The 6,136-nt window shown below is 43.3% G+C and overlaps 1 pseudogene; it reads left to right on the forward strand.

Moving 5' to 3' along the window:
- Positions 1–4,193: 4,193 nt before the first annotated feature.
- Positions 4,194–4,480, forward strand: LOC101621300 (annotated as a pseudogene).
- Positions 4,481–6,136: the final 1,656 nt, after the last annotated feature.

A 6,136-nucleotide genomic window follows, 5' to 3' on the forward strand; every position in this document is an offset into this window, starting at 1 on the left:
GACAGATATTAAGGGATTCTACAAATTTCTAGAAAAACAGTTTGACATGTATTAGAAACCAGTTTTAGAGCCTGGTCACGAAAGATAGGTGTATTGTCTAAGTCATTTAAACATGTTTGGTTATTGAATGAAAGGTCAGGAAAGAGACAAAACTTGCAGGCTGACCATAGACCGGAGACACACAGCAGGGAGCACGAGGCAGAGGGGTCAAGATGGGGAGGGAAGAGCACAAGGGGCCTTGGTACTGGACAGGATGCTGTGGTGGTGGGAGAATTACAGGGATGAAACCTCAGGGGAGAAATGAAGCACTGTCCAAAAAGAAACAACAATGTATGAAAATTAAGTAATGAATTGACTAAACTAGCAGCATTTCATGATTCCACACCATGATGGTGTGTGAGAGTGGCAGTGCCTGGGCAGAGGTGAGGGGTGGCTGACGCTCAGGGCAGAGGACTGATGGGGTCTGACGCTCAGAACTGAGCCCTACTCCGTCCTGAAGGCTCTGGCCCCCTTCCTCGTCCTCTCAGCTCTGACAACAGGAAGATGTTGCTCAGGATGTAAGACATTAGTTGGAATTTTTATTTAACTAACAAACAGCAACTTTCCAGTCTATTCACCCATTAGGCAATGAATTTTAAATTGAAGGAGCGGCGTATCCGAGGCAGTTTCAGTTCACTGCTCTAATTTCTTATTTGCTGATTTGTATAGATTTCCAGTGCTCGGAGAGGGGTGGCTGCCGGGGAAAGCACACAGGAGGCATCCAGGCTTTTTTTTTTTTTTTTGCAGCCTTATTGTTTTGCAGCAATGCACAATAAACTCATTTCCTTTACCTATACAATTGATAGGAATGGAAATTTAAGATTGTAAGTATTGCTGCCTGATTGTTTGTCCCAGAGCCCCTGCTCCCCACCACTCCCCTCCCCACCCCACCTGTGAACTCCTCTTAAAAGCAACTATGTCTAAGACAAGAATTGTTTTATGTGTCAGAACAAATGAGCCCCAAAAAGAAGGATTTAAAATGCTATGGAATTATTTCAGAAGCAATAGAGCTTTGAATGCATTTAGGCTTGTCTCTGGTTTTAAACACCAAATAATTCAATAAGCAAATGTAATTCATCTGCTTTACCACCTACATTTTGAAATTAAGTGTGCAAAAGTGCTGAGATGGGAGCATGCCTTCCTGAGGGAAATCACATGACTTTCTCTACATCCCACAAGTGTTCTTTTTTTTCTATCAAAAAGCCATTTGTTTACTCTTAACAGCAAATAGCACACTCCATCCTCCAAATAGCCGCCTGCACATGCCCAGCACTTAATAAAGACTGAGGAGCTGTGCAAGTCAGTGAGAATGAAAGGGTCTGCAAGAGGCTGGTGGAACTGAATTGTTTTCCCAAAAATCAGTGGAGTGTCAGCTTCTTAAATGGCCAAATTATAGCTTGCTCTTATTCTGGAAAAATCAAAATCATACCAGTCCTCCATGATAAAGTTTTCTAAGTAAGCTCTCCAAAGAAAATGCAGCATTTCCTAACTGCCATGTATCAGTTATCTTCTCCATGCAGCACTTCACAAATGAGAAAAACTTAAGAGCAGAGAGAATGTAGAACTGGCTTCAAACTGCACAAGTAGTACTTACCAGGGCCAGGGGAGGAAGCTTGCTAATGTCTTGCTTGAAGACGGTTTCTGTCATTTTATTGTGTACTTGAGGTGCTGCAAGCAAATGTGTAACTTCCTACTGAACTGGATCAGTTTTTATTGCTGCAGATTTCAGAAAGTTGCTCCCCATCTCAGGTTTCTAAGGAAAGTACTAGTGAGATCAGTACAGCTATCTGGCCCAGGAGCCTGAATGAATTTTGAGTAAGAAATAATTAAATAGAAAAAAGTGCCTCTGTTTTCTACAGATATTCCACGGGCTATCAAATGACTGTTTGTCAGAGTGATCCTGTCCTGGGTAGAACTTAGGCAGTTATTTATCAATTGTTCTTTGCTTTCTTTTGGATTTTATTGTCCCTTACTATGTGAGGAGGGAGGAGGAAGTAGAGGGGGAGTTCTGCTCACAACTCTGCTTCGCTGTGATATGTACATCCCACCTGCCTCCCCACCAATTTTCTCTGGGCCACAGAGGGAAACCAGGAAGCTCCTTCCCCAGAAGTTCTCTCTTTACATTCTGCACAGTGGATTTGGCCCATAAGAGGTAACCCCTAGATGAGATGTCCAAGGTAGTAAGGAAGTTTTCCTTGGTGCCAAAAGCAGGCCATCACTTAGAGCTAGGGCATGTGGGGGCCTCCTAGAAACATCCAGCAGGGGAAACTTAACCCCTTTAGCACTCACCCCCCTTCCGATGCTTGTGTAAACCTTAGTTCCTCTATCAACTTGCTCTCTAATCAAAAAATTCAGAATGACTTCTGGTTTTCTTATTGAGCCCTAGACCTACTGAGGCAATTTTCCCAAACCCCTCTTCCTTATAATGCAAATGTGGAAGGATAGTAGTGAGAACATAGTTCTTAAATGTAGATAGTTTACATAGCACTGTTTTAGTACACATGGATACATGTCAAACATAAAGTCTCCATCTTCCAGTAATTCCAAATAGTGATTTGATGGTCATGCAAATGTGAAAATGTGTAATCTAATACTAAAAGTGCACACTAGGAAAAACCTAATCAGGGTGTCTGTGGAAGCAAGACAATCTCATGGGTATGTCTTTCTTTCCAGAATCTCCTGGCAAGATATGCTCAGCAATAGTCTCCTCAGCCAGGCACTGTCTCCCCTTACTATACACTGACCTGCCATCTGCTAGGGTCAGCCCCCAAACTACTGCTGGAAAAGGAATCTGTGAATACTGAAATAAGTGGAAAGAATTTGAGGATGAAAATAATAGCCATAAATAGTTCCATTAAAAACACATCTGTCACGGCCCTCCCTGGTGGCGCAGCGGGTTAAAGCACTGCACTAAGAAGCTAAAGCCACTTCAGCATGAGTTCGATCCTGCCTGCACCGGAGGTGACCACATGGCGCCGCAGACCTCTCCTGACCCGCCCGCTGCTCCCCTCAGCAGTGTACTTCGTCGATCTACCTGTACTGCTCCCGGCTCTGTCTCTGGTGAATCCTCTCACCCTCTGCTTGTACCCCAGTTCTGTATGAATAAATAAATAAATCTTTTAAAAAAAAACACACACACACATCTGTCAGAAAGATGTAAATTTCAAGAGACAGAAAACATGGCCCAAGGCACCGTAAGCAACATGGAATGGGATGTCTGTGTACTCAGAGTCTGAGTGATGTCTGCGCCCACATCCCTGCACCCTCCACCCTTTCCTCCGTGTCAGTTCTATGCTCAAGTTTTTCTTATGCAAGCAAGATTGTCACTGTCCTGGGAAACATACCTGCCTGGTCTTTGTTCTGTTTGTCCCTGCTCTGCTTCTCTTTATCCTGTAGTTTTTGTTTTTTTTTTTTTTTTGTTTAATTAAAACAGAGGAAAACTTTGCCCAAAGTCCCATAACAGGAGAATAGATTTACCCACAATCAGAAGGATGTTAATACAAAGATAGCTTAAGGGCATGACTGAGCCACCAAAACAAAGATGCCACTTTCCCTAGCAAATAAAATTGTAACAAAGATGATGGGAAAGATGATGATGACACAAAGTGGCACAAGTGTCCTACAATTCTACTGCTTGTTGACAGTGGTGGATTTGGCACCTCTTGTCTAATTATCATCAGCAATACATATCATATTTTAAAAGCTAAGTAGATTAAAGAAGTATTTTGACAAAGAGTGTGTGTGAGGTCTTAAAATTCTTAACAGTTTATTGAACTTGTTAGGCTAAACAAGTTGTATTTTCCAAAACTCTCTTCTTGAAAATTGTTGAGAGAAAAGCTGGTTGCATTTTTAAAAGAATATTCTACAGTTGAGTTGGACTATTAGAGAAAATTTCTAAACTGAATTGACATATCCTGAGGGTGATAAAAGATTTCTCTCTGGATGTCTGGCTAACACTCCCTGTTATGTCCATGATGCAGAGAGAAAACTTGCGGAATTAATCGGGGATGCAAACCTTCAGAAACAAATGTCACCATCTGGGAAGATGTGACCCTGAAGGCTCCCGACTTTGTACAGTCTGCTTCCAAAAATGTTGACTGAGGTTGATGGTGACCATGACCATGAGAGCCCTTAAAAGGGTCAAAATCCACAAGATGGCGCCGTCGGAATGGTTGTGTCCCTGCTCATGCCTGCTGGCCCCAGCCAGACTCATGAGAGCTTCTGCTGTGGGGTCCAAGTTTTACGAGCAGGATATGCACACACCGACAAATCCTACTGGCTGAAAGATGGCCTGACCTTGGGCACCTCGGCATTCCGGTGGCTCTACCTCATCAAACAGCATAATGAAGATGCCTTAGAGTATAAAAGAAGGAATGGATTGGGATTAATTTGTGGAATATTAATACAGGGCACCCATATGTTAAGGGGAAGGATGTCCTAAAGGAACTCTGCAGAGTCTTATGGACTCCACCCCCTACTCCAGCTTTTGGGCCCTACACACTACTCCAGTGATTGGAAACTACAACTCCCAGCAGTACCAGGGAGAGAGCTGCAGGACCCCAGGACAGAGCTAGCAGGAATGGATTCTGGGACATTTTGGGGGGACAAATACAGCGCGAATTGCAGCTCTCTGGGGCTGCGCTGCTGCTGGCTCTGTCTCCAGCGCTGGCTCTCTGGGAAGCAGCTCTCCACACTGCGTACCACGTGACTTGGTGTGTTTAGTCAACCTAGCCATAAGGTATTCCACTTACTTTGTATCCTGCTTTTTTTCCCTGTGTTGTTTCCTATTCCTTTCCCCTTTTGTAAATAAACCCGTTATTGACCCTTTTGTGTGTCCCTGCAGTATGGCTGAATTGTGAGCGAGGGGGTGAGGCCCCACAGAGAGGCGGCCCAGTCCACTCTGGGCTACCCTGTAACACATAGAGTGATGTCGACAGTTCCTCTGGATCCCCCAGTCTGTTGAGTTGTTAATGTGAGATGCTCTATGTGAATATTTGTCAAGTCAGCATTTGTGTTTTACATCATTACATGAAAAAATAAAAATGCTTCTGTATTCAGATTAAAAAAAAAAAAACGCGGGTGGCGGGGGGTGGGTAAAAATCCTAAATCTTAGCAGCTGTGTTTACTGAGCCCTGGTTGGTAACCAGGAGGTTTGATGTAGGCAGGACAGCTCCCAAGTGGAGGGGTGGGGAGAGGAGTGTGGACCAGGCAGTGTTTGAGGCTAAGACCCTCTGAAGGAAAGGCAGGAGGCCTCAGAGATGGCTCCACCCATTTTAATTATTTCCCAGGATATTTGCTCATTTTTTGTACACACACTTTTGTGTTTGTAGAAAACACAATATTTCTTTTGTGTGTGTGTGTGAATCTTCCTTTTTAATTTTTTTTTAAGATTTATTTATTTGTGCATACAGAAATGGGGTACAGGCCAGAGGCTCAGGGGCAGCGAGAGGCCTCACCAGAGACAGAGTGGGGAGCAGAACAGGCAGATCGATGAAGTACACTGCTGAGGGGAGCAGCGGGCGGGTCAGGAGAGGTCTGCGGGGCCATGTGGTCACCTCCGGGGCAGGCGGGGATTGAACTCATGCGGAAGTGGCTCCAGCTTCTTAGTGCAGTGCTTTAATCTGGTGCGCCACCAGGGAGGGCCAAAATATTTTTTTTTTTGCATCATTCTGCATTTTGTGCATTTTTTTTTTATCTCAGTTGTAATCCCCATGGGCTTCCCACCACCATTTCACCCGTGTGCCGTCACCAGAACACAATATTTCATCCTTTATTTTCAGCTTATCCTACCATATAAATCAACCTGGATGTCTTTGTCTATTCCTTGTCTTCCTCTTCCTCTTCCTTTTCCCTGGCATTCCTTAGATGTCAAACAAATCAATACAGAAGCATTTAAAAATAGGAATAGGATCATCTCTTAACATACTCAGTTATAAGATGAAACTAAACTCAGTTATAAGGTGAAACTAAACATTTTTTAAATAAATTAGTGACAATTGTCTTTACTTAGAATCTGAATTCATAGATATGTATTACCAATGGTGTCTTAAAAGCTTTTATCTTAATTGATTGGCCACTTTTAATATTAATAAAATGG

Source organism: Condylura cristata, unplaced genomic scaffold (genome assembly GCF_000260355.1).
Source record: "Condylura cristata isolate star-nosed mole 26May11 unplaced genomic scaffold, ConCri1.0 scaffold00001, whole genome shotgun sequence".
NCBI classification, from domain to species: domain Eukaryota; kingdom Metazoa; phylum Chordata; class Mammalia; order Eulipotyphla; family Talpidae; genus Condylura; species Condylura cristata.